This window comes from Physcomitrium patens, chromosome 20, assembly GCF_059467195.1.
Source record: "Physcomitrium patens ecotype Gransden chromosome 20, ASM5946719v1, whole genome shotgun sequence".
In the NCBI taxonomy this organism is placed as follows: domain Eukaryota; kingdom Viridiplantae; phylum Streptophyta; class Bryopsida; order Funariales; family Funariaceae; genus Physcomitrium; species Physcomitrium patens.
In genome coordinates, this window is record NC_143429.1 from 16,894,726 (window position 1) to 16,904,440 (window position 9,715).

The 9,715-nt window shown below is 42.6% G+C and overlaps 1 long non-coding RNA gene across 9 annotated transcripts; it reads right to left on the minus strand.

Moving 5' to 3' along the window:
• Positions 1-4,608: 4,608 nt before the first annotated feature.
• On the minus strand, positions 4,609-8,471 carry LOC149987316 (uncharacterized). 9 transcript variants are annotated; one of them, XR_016498966.1, is made up of 9 exons: positions 8,234-8,398; positions 7,842-7,941; positions 7,557-7,632; positions 7,078-7,225; positions 6,563-6,665; positions 6,277-6,335; positions 6,004-6,045; positions 5,572-5,654; positions 4,609-5,460 (listed from the first exon to the last, which is right to left on the minus strand). It is a non-coding gene; the product is annotated as an uncharacterized LOC149987316 (long non-coding RNA). The 9 variants fall into 9 exon arrangements; XR_016498963.1 differs by lacking the exon at positions 5,572-5,654 and having other exon boundaries at positions 7,842-7,924; positions 8,234-8,404; XR_016498965.1 differs by lacking the exon at positions 5,572-5,654 and having other exon boundaries at positions 4,609-5,468; positions 7,842-7,924; positions 8,234-8,399.
• Between the last annotated feature and the right edge of the window lie 1,244 nt (positions 8,472-9,715).

Sequence of the window (9,715 nt, forward strand, 5' to 3'; positions counted from 1 at the left end):
ATCAAAATTAAGATAAAAATCTTCTTTATAAAAGAAACAACATCTAGGCAAGATAACATTCTACTTTCAATCCTTGTTCGTAGCTTCTTTGTAGTTGTGACGTTGAAGAGATGAAGAAGCAACAACCAGCGAATTTGATTCAAGAGCCTTTATTTGCTGACCTATCGGACGAGACATTATGATTGCCACAACTTTGAAGATGACGCAATCTAGAAGAAGATCTTTAAGAACAACATGTTCTTCCTTGAATAGAGGGCGAGATACAATGCGTTTGGTATCATGATTTGGGAAGGGACTCCCAATGTTTGGTGATTTTGCTAGGGGTAGGAACAACTCTTGATGGTGTTCCAAATATTTTATTGGAAGGAAGTTATGAAGGCCTCAACAATGATCAAATAACTGGGTGGTCTTCTAGCCCTAGTATGGGACACTATTGATGGTTGAGAGGCCCTATCAATCATCTTCGAAGAGAAGAAAGACAAGAGTATGTGGCAAATATAATTTGTCGCATCATAGATTTGTTCAACATATGATGACCGTTCCTCATAGAACTCATCCCTAGAAGGGGTGGTAATGTCAGGAACATATTCATGTACGCTAGTAATTACATATACAAATAGGTGGAAGTAAGTTAATTCTATAGTATTTAATATGGAAGCTTCCTAGAAGCTTTATAGACGCTGCTTTGACTTCATAGGTGTCTTTAATTGACTTTTTGGATTAGAAACATAGTCAACAAGTTGGCCATGTGCCACACATGTTGTTAGCTTGAAGATCAAGCTAACTATGTCGCCTACATGTAGAAAAACTTGCCTTGTAAGTCAAGGCATGTGTACTACAAAGTCAACACATATTGGAGGTCCTATAGAATGTCGCCATGTAGCCCCTAGTTAAATAGTATATATAGAAACAAGAGTGAAGCCTTCTTCACTCTTGTCAACTCCTTTTTTGCTTCCAATCTAGTTTCAAGGGTCTCTAGTTTTCTTGTCTTTTGGCAATAGCCATTCTAGTTTCTCTTTCAATATACATACTTGTTTATTTATATTTTGTTACCTTTCTTTGAATGAAGGCTCACTTATCTGAATTACTTTTTTGTTGAGTTCTTGTCCTTGACAGAAAGATATGATGTTGAACAATGTTAGAAGTTATATGGTGTCATGGACAAATCCTTGTAAGCCAATAATTATATGTATAATTAGGTAGAAATAAATAAAAGTAGACAAAAATAAATTAATTCTATAATATCTTCTATAGAAGCTTCTTAGAAGTTGCTTTGACTTTAAAGGTGTCTTTAATTGACTTTTTGGATTAAAAGCATGGTAAACAAGTTGGCCATGTGCGACACATGATGTTAGCTTGAAGACCAAGCTAAATACAAGGTTTAAGGATTTAGAGTTCAGGGTTTAGGATTACAAGAGTATCCTAGAGGTTTTTGATCCTATATATCTCTTAATGTATCACAGTTTTTTTCATTCTAAAATTTTGCTAAGCCTTAAATTGTTCCAAAGATCTTTATAAATGTTTTTGTTTCTCAAAAATATGTGTTTTATTTTTTATAATTTAGGGTTTAGGAACCCTAATTAAGGTTTGAAGACCCTACTTCGGAATTTGAATTTTATATTTATTATCATGTGAGAACTCTGTATAGAGTTAGAATGCATACCAAATTTTGTTGCGCCAAAATAAATCCCGGATGTGTTGCATCACAAATTTTGTCGTCTAGGCTGACTAGATGGATTGTAGGTTGTGGGTCTTAGGATCTTAGGGTTTGAGTGTCTTAGGATCTTAGAATCTTAAGGATTCATGGATTTAGGATTACAAGGGTGTCTCATAGGTTTTTGAAGCTAAATATCTCACAATTTATTATTTTTTTGATAGTTTTGAAATTTTGCTAAGCCTTGTATCATCACAAAGACCTATACAAAAACTTTTGTTTCTCAAATTCATGTTATTTTTTTTTTTATTATTTATTTTATTTTGTAATTTAGAGTTTATAAATCCTAATTAGGATTTTAAGATCCCAATTAGAAATATGAGTCTCATCAGGATCATCATTGATTGTGTCAAGTTCAACTCCATCTTCAAGTTCTACGGCACTCCAATAGGCAACATCCGTGCCAATCCCTAATGCATCCTTGAGTGTAGCCACCAATGCTCTCTTGCTGCTGCTCTCTCACTCTAGTGCTACCTAAAGCCCTCGATGCTCTCTTGTTCTTGTCCTCCTGCTCTTGCGCTACCTAAGACCCTCGATGCTCTCTTGCTCCTATTCGCTCGCTCTTGTGCTACCTGAAGCCCTTGATGCTGTTTAACTCCTGCTCTTGTGCTCCTGCGCTATTTGAGTGCAATCTCCAAGCCTGCGCCACTTACTGCAGCGACATTCCAAATTGTGCAAAATCTAACATTAACACGTTCGCTAATGATCCAACATTCACTGCCCAATCCTCAACCGACTCCAACGAAGACAGTAAAGAGCTTAGCGACAGTAGGTACTATGCGTGCCTGACCAACATTGAACTAGGTAATGAATTCTGCGATGCCACATATCCTGCACCCAAGTGGGCCGAACTCTAGGACCCCAACGATTGGCTCAGACCGTGACCTCCTGATGCTCCGTCTTAAGACAAACTCTCGTACCTGAATGTCCCATCGCAGCTCGCCGCTGCACCAGCTTGTGACGATCCGTCATGATCCTCTCCGCTTCGACCTCACATCGTCACTGTCTGTGCCATTGCTGCATGTGCCGCCGCAAGCAGCAATCGTAGATGTTTCGACATATGCACAAAAAACTACACCAGACAACAGCAATTCTACCCATCATTGTACGACTATGTCTGGTACTAAGCCAAATACTGCGAGCACTTGAACACTTTGTGCACAAACTCGCACACATCGTCTCTTTGAGAGCTCCCCTTTCGAAAGTCCAGACACGCCGTCCCCTAGTAATGGGACCGTCGTAGATTGCAATGCCTAGCTTTCTCACCCTAGTGGGCAAACGGGCCCTCCATCCAATCATGGCTCCTCCCTCTCATACATCGCCTCACCTTGAATTCAAACATCCAAAATTGATTGCACCCGTACATGTCCATCACTAACCATGCCTCATTGTCCTTATCGTTTAACGATAGAAACTTGTTGAATGGGGCATTGAAAAATATCTGTGATCCCATCGACAATTTCTTAGCCTCCAGCGGCGACGTCGATCTCAAGCTCAACCCTCACAAGTCTGCTCGACCTGCTCCTTTCCCACCTTCTCATAGAAACCCTCCTTAATGCTCCCCGCCTCAATCAGCGACTCCTCGTCCGCCAATGAAAACCCAAAAACTCATCCTTGCACACCAGTGAGCTCGACGGACTCGAAAAGAAATTGTTGAATGCATGCAACCTCATGCTATTTCTACCCCCAAAGATATGGCTCTTCTAGTATAGGCCATCCAACGTGCCATCTAGAAGCGGCTCTACATCGTGCATTGTCGAGGGTGAGAACAAGTTCAATCGTCGCATTGCATGTTGCGCTTGTACATGCTGAGACATAAGTACGAAGTCTACGATCGATTCATACAACGACAACGACGACAAACTTCTCCTGTCTAGTGATGCCAATTCTACCGCTCTGCTACTCATAAATGGTGATTGTCTTCCTCGCCCACGAACTGCAGCTCTTATTGTCTGTGCAATACTACCAACATTACATTGTTTCCCTCGTAAGCTCCCGCTCCTCGGTTGCATTTCATTGGCCAAAACTTTGTCTCTCCTAACCTCAAACTGCCCTCCAATCACTCACTCCCCTCTTTCTTTGCAAGCAAACCTAAACGATGTTCACTGAGACATGTGCCGCATTGTCTTGCTCTTCTGTGAAACTTGAGGCAGCCTTCAATCGAAAGACTAGGCGACCAGGTTTTGGGCAAGACCGCTGAAGGTGAAGGGGAATAAGAGTAGTATCTAGGGAATAGTGGCAATATGCGATGGACTGCGTCCTTGATGTGCCTTTCTCCGATGCAGGCACATGTGCCCAATTCTGGATGTAGATCGTGGGTGTAGATCGCGGGTGTGACCTCGTAGGTGATATCGAGTTCTATGAACCCGCATCTATGAATTGATAATTTTCACAGCATGGTTACCTTTGTGTGTTCAGTTGACAGTTTTGAGCTTCGACTTATCTTTAAATTTAGATAATTGTCAGTTATCTACTTACAATGGTTCGCGTCCTTACGAAAATGGTAGATGAGGGTGTTAGTTCGGGTGAAGGACGAGAAGGTTGCCTCTAGTTTATGACTCATGGCATCTAAGGTGGAAATTCTCTTTGAATGAACATATATGGACTCTTTGGGTGGAAATCATACTTTTTAAATGGAGGTGTAGTGGTGGCATTATTGAACTGGTATTGTTCTTTTGCAACTGGAACTGAAGCATAGCTCTAAGCGTTTTCAATCTTGATATTGGAAGTGCACAAAGGTGATATGGCGAGGGAGTTGTGTTTGACAACCAACATGGTTTGCACTCGCTGGTTATGCCATGAAAAGTGAGAAGTTTTTGAAGTGAGTCAGCAGGTGGGCAAAGTATGTGTGTTAGGGCTATATTGCTACTTATTGTAACACTTAACTATAAAAATGGTTTTAGTAGGTATTTTTATTTTATTTTTCTTTTGGATTTATATAACAATTGGATCTTATTTCAATGCTTTGATAGTTGCTGTGTACACCCTGCACTGAAGTGGGCCAAGCTCGAGTACCCCGACAAATGGCTCAATTGTGACCTCCCGATGCTCCGTCGTAAGACAAGCTCTCGTACCCAAACACCCCGTCGTAGTTCACCGCTACACTAGCTTGCGGCGACTCGTCGTAACCCCCTCCACTCCGACCTCCCATAGTCGTTGCTTATGCCGTCGCGGGCAGCAGTCGTAATTGCTCTGGCGTGTGCATGAAAAAATACACCGGACGAGGGCAATTCCGCCCATCCTTGTACGGTTGTGTCTGATACCGAGCCGGATGCATCCAACATTCAAACACTCCGTGCGCCAACTCGCATGCATTGCCTCTTCGACAGCTCTCCTTCCGAAAGTCCGGACATGCCATCCTCGAGTAATGGTGCCGTTGCAGATCGTGACGCCTAACTTTCTCGCCTGGTTGGGCAAACGGGCAATCCGTCCAATCGTGGCTTGTCTCCCTCATGCATCGCCTCACCTTGAATTCAAACATCCGGAACTAATCGCACCCATACATGTGCACCACCGACCACGCCTCATCGTCCTCGTTGTTTGATGGCAAAAACTTGTTGAATAGCGCATCAAAAAATGTCGGTGATTCCATCGACGATCCCCAGCCCCTAGCGGCGACGTCGGTTTCAAGCTCAATCCTCGCAGATTCGCTCAAAACGCTCTCTTCCCGCCTCCTCATAGAAGCCCCCTTTCTTGCTCCCTACCTCAATCAACGACTCCTTCGAATAGCTCCGGCTTAACGGACACTAGAGATCTAGAAGAGATGTTGTTAGCAAATATAACAAATCATGCTCGGAACTAGAGTGAAAGTTGTCACCAAACATAGCAATGCAAGCTTCGGCAGCTGGCAAACCTACCCAGAAAGAGAATCAGATAATAGATGACGCTATTGGAATTTGCCCAGCTTTCTCTTTGGTCAGGCTTAGAGCTGCAGCTAAAGCTACCTCGCCAGTACAAGCGATTCGGTTCTGAGCAAAAGATTCTTTTTTTTTCTTCTTTCTAAATTAAAAAAAAAACCCCTTGAAGTTGCGAAATTTCACTGGAACTCGAACATGCACGCTATGTTTGACAACATCATAAAAATTCAGAAATTATAAAATATGGAAACAAAAACAAAATTTGCGAGTGACTAGGTTTGGGATGAATTTTTGCTTTTTGACGGGTGTTCCCATGCAAAATGGCCACAGAAGATCAACAGCAACTGGGTGCCACACTCTGCTTCTGCTTTCCATACACCGTCTAAATGATACAGCCCATATCATAGACAAATATGTTAAAAAGCATCTCACCTGACAAAGGAGGCAGTCGTATCCAATACCAGTGGTCGCCTCCTTGGAATTCCAATTATACAAGAAATTCGAAGCCAAAGAGACGTGAAGCGTCAGAACAACATTACTTTATGGACTGCCCATCGATAATTCTGACACATGGAAACGTGAAAATAGCCAAACGAGGATGAACTGACAAGAACAAGCACCTCACAACGCAAGCCAATTTTCATGTGGGCTTGACCATGTCATTTTGCAAAGTCGATATAGTACTGAGCGAGAAATCAAAAGTACCTTGTTTGACACTTGTTGAACATAGGTCAACAAAACAATGGCAGTGCTTGCAAATTGCCCTGTTGCCACTTGGACAAATAGACACTCTTAGTCATCGACCTCCAGGGCCAACGGACCAGGTTTACACAGAATCATTTAACACAAACATTCAAAGTGGACAACTTAGGATGCTACTTGCCAGAATTTGCTATTGAAGTTGGCAGCAAGCAGAAATGACCACTGCCATTAAGAAGAGCTCTAACGGTTCCTGACAGCAGCACCCGAAGTTGAGAACAGTTATCCATACCACTTTGTCTGTGTTGTATCAGCCAGCAAATCCAAATGGCCAACTTCTACTGATGGCTCAACCGAAACACTTCACCTCCTAGAGCCGCTGTTGGCGTTATACTCTGCTTCCCAACCACGCCACATTTCATGAGCACAGGGATAAAATCTCGTGCCCTGCCAAGAGTGCAACTAACTTTGGCATAAACATAGATCAAATAGATCACATATGAGATGCAACTGTCCAGCCCGGAGGCGTTATGGGCATCATGCCTAGAGCTGCTCGGCACATCCGATACATTTGTACCTCCCAACACCATGAAATCTCAACCCAAATATGATTCTTACGTGTTCCAAGCAAAAAACAACCAAGGTCAACAGACAAGCTCCGGGCATTGAACCTAAATATAATTGAATTGTAAAAAGCATTGTTGCCTAGCTGTAATTGAGTCTAATAATCTTTTCCCTGCACATATCATTCAAGCGCAACTACGCCGTTAATTTCAAGGCAAGTTACCGAAACCATGCGGACAGTACATGATACAGTGGCCTCGTCCACCAAAAAGCAACTTCACTTTCTCCAGAAACCAGGTCGACGACATGGCGCAAAACGATGTAAGGTAATGGAACCAATCTTGTAGTCAAAATGGAACATTCCTTGTGAAAAGTGCAGTTCATTTGTAAGCTGTAACACCAATGGAAAGAGGCAAGCAGTTAGAATCAAGACGTGATAAGAAGAAGAATCACCATAACTGTATTTCCTAGCGCAAATGCCACTTGTACGCACGCACTAGTGTCGGTATTGTACTAGCAAAATATCACATCCAAAATTAAGTTACGCCCTAACGTCTTCTACAATTTCTTAGCTCAGTGTCCACATGAACTTTGTGCCCAACAACAAGACCAGAGAATGCCTATTGCAAAGAATCCACACTTGGGCGAACTTAACTACTATCAACGCGATACTAGCTAAAAGTCAAAAAACTAGCGAGTTGCGAAGACATCTCATCATTTACCTTTGCATTCACTTTTATTGAGAATCTATCGGTGAAGTCATACTTGATACTTCATTCGAACGCTCATACGACCGTCCTACAAAATACTTCCAATAAGCATCATCATCTGAGGTCACATAAGTCTCAACACCATCAACTACAGGCCACTTGATGTGGTCAACAACGGACGGATACGTTTTAAGCCACCAATCTCATCGAACATAATTCCCAGGATATAAGTACGAAAAGGTGAATTGGTTGTTGCAGGCATCGAGAAGAGCAACAGAGGAAAGGCAAGAGTATAACCCGTTGGTCGATAAGGTTTGCTCCGAATTCATGATGAGCCGCTGGAACTTTGATGATCTGCGCCCCTTGGAATGGCGCCTCCACTGAGCCATTAAACAAACTGCAACAATCAACAAGGCTGATCAAGTATGCTTTGCACATGCCATAGAAGCCCGACAAAAATTATTTCAGCTTCTCAACAATCCCTGGCATTATCCAGCGCATGACAAAATCCAGATGATGAATTTGAATATCAACAAACAGCTAGAACAAAGCTTTGACCCAAATAGAGAGGATGCAGCAATGACACGGAGGTGGCAAGAAAAGAGGCCGAGGAATATAGAGAAGATGAGACTAGAGTAAATTGAGTCAATCAGGAGAAGGAGAACGATCAGGGGAGGGAAGAATCCGACCTGGCAAAAACGGCGCCCATGGTGGAAAAATGGGCGAGAGAGAGGTGGAAGGGGTCGGAAGCAGGGAGCGGCGAGGGACGACCAGGGGGCGATCAACAGGACGAACGAGGCAAGGAGGACATGACCACCGTAGAGATAAATCCTCAACTCAGAGGGGCAGGACGAAGGAGGAGGGAATGATCCAACAGAGGTAGGAGGTTCAAAGAAAAGGAGGGTAAGGAGGGCAAGCAGTGCCAGACAGAAGATAATGTGTGTGTACGTGAGGATACAGTTGGAAGAAGAGAGATCTCACAGAGAATAGCCCTGCATGCAATTGTTAGTAGGGCGATCATCAAAAGTTCTCTCACACACACACACGCAGCGACGGCGATGACGACAATGACTGGCATCTCCCCCTCCCACACTTCATACCCTGCCATCCCCATCTCCCCTCCCCCATCATTCCCACCTTCCAAAATACCCTGATTGACCCCCTACCCTGATCATCGGGGTTTGTCTTTCCATGCCACACACTAATGCCTCTTACCTCCACCACCACCACAACTCAAACGCCAATTATGACTCAAATACCAATTACTTCCCGCTGCCTCTCGGTCCAATTAGCTACAATCCCAAAACACTAATGCACACATTTCCAACCAGGGTGTAGGAAGAAGGGTTTAGACAGCAGTACCGCAAGGTGTAAAAGTGGATCTTTGTCAATGGAAAACAAGAGGATTAGATATGATTCGTCAGAGTTGCAAAGAGGAGTGAAGGTGGATGCCCGCACTACACAAGGAATAAAATAACTAGCTAGGTCAAATATTTGTCATCGAGATGGTTTGTATCTTACAAACCTATTAGTAATTCATTATAAATGGGTGGTTGATTTAGTTGTAATGCCAATGGGATTTGGTCAGAGGAAATATTTGATACTTGCTCGAGAAGTTTTGACAAATCAAGTAGAGGGAAGAGCACTTTCAACAAAGACTACGGAAGGAGTATGTCGGTTTATATTAGAGGAAATTATTTGCTGGTATGGATATATTGGAAAAATCACTGCAGATAGAGGAAAATTAGATGCAAATGAAGCACTAGAGTTCTTTGAAAGGATGGGTATTAAACTTGCATTGACAACAGCATATAATCTGGAAGGGAATGGCAAGAGTGAACGTGGACATTCTTCGATTATTAAAGCATTGGTTAAAACATGCAAAGGAAAGATAAGTGATTGGCCTAAATTATTACCATTTACATTATGGGTGGATCGCACAACATATAGTACGATTACATGATACATGCCAGCAAAATTGATGTATGGTCAAAAACTGGTAATGTCGATAGAAGAGGTTGTATCAACATGGGCTATATTACCTTGGAAAGATGGTTTAACAAGAGAAGAGTTATTGGCATTATGAATTTGACAACTTGAAAGAAGGCCCGAGGACATTGAAGTAGCTGTAAGAAAGTTGAAAGAAGCGAGAGAAAAAAACAACGAGAGGT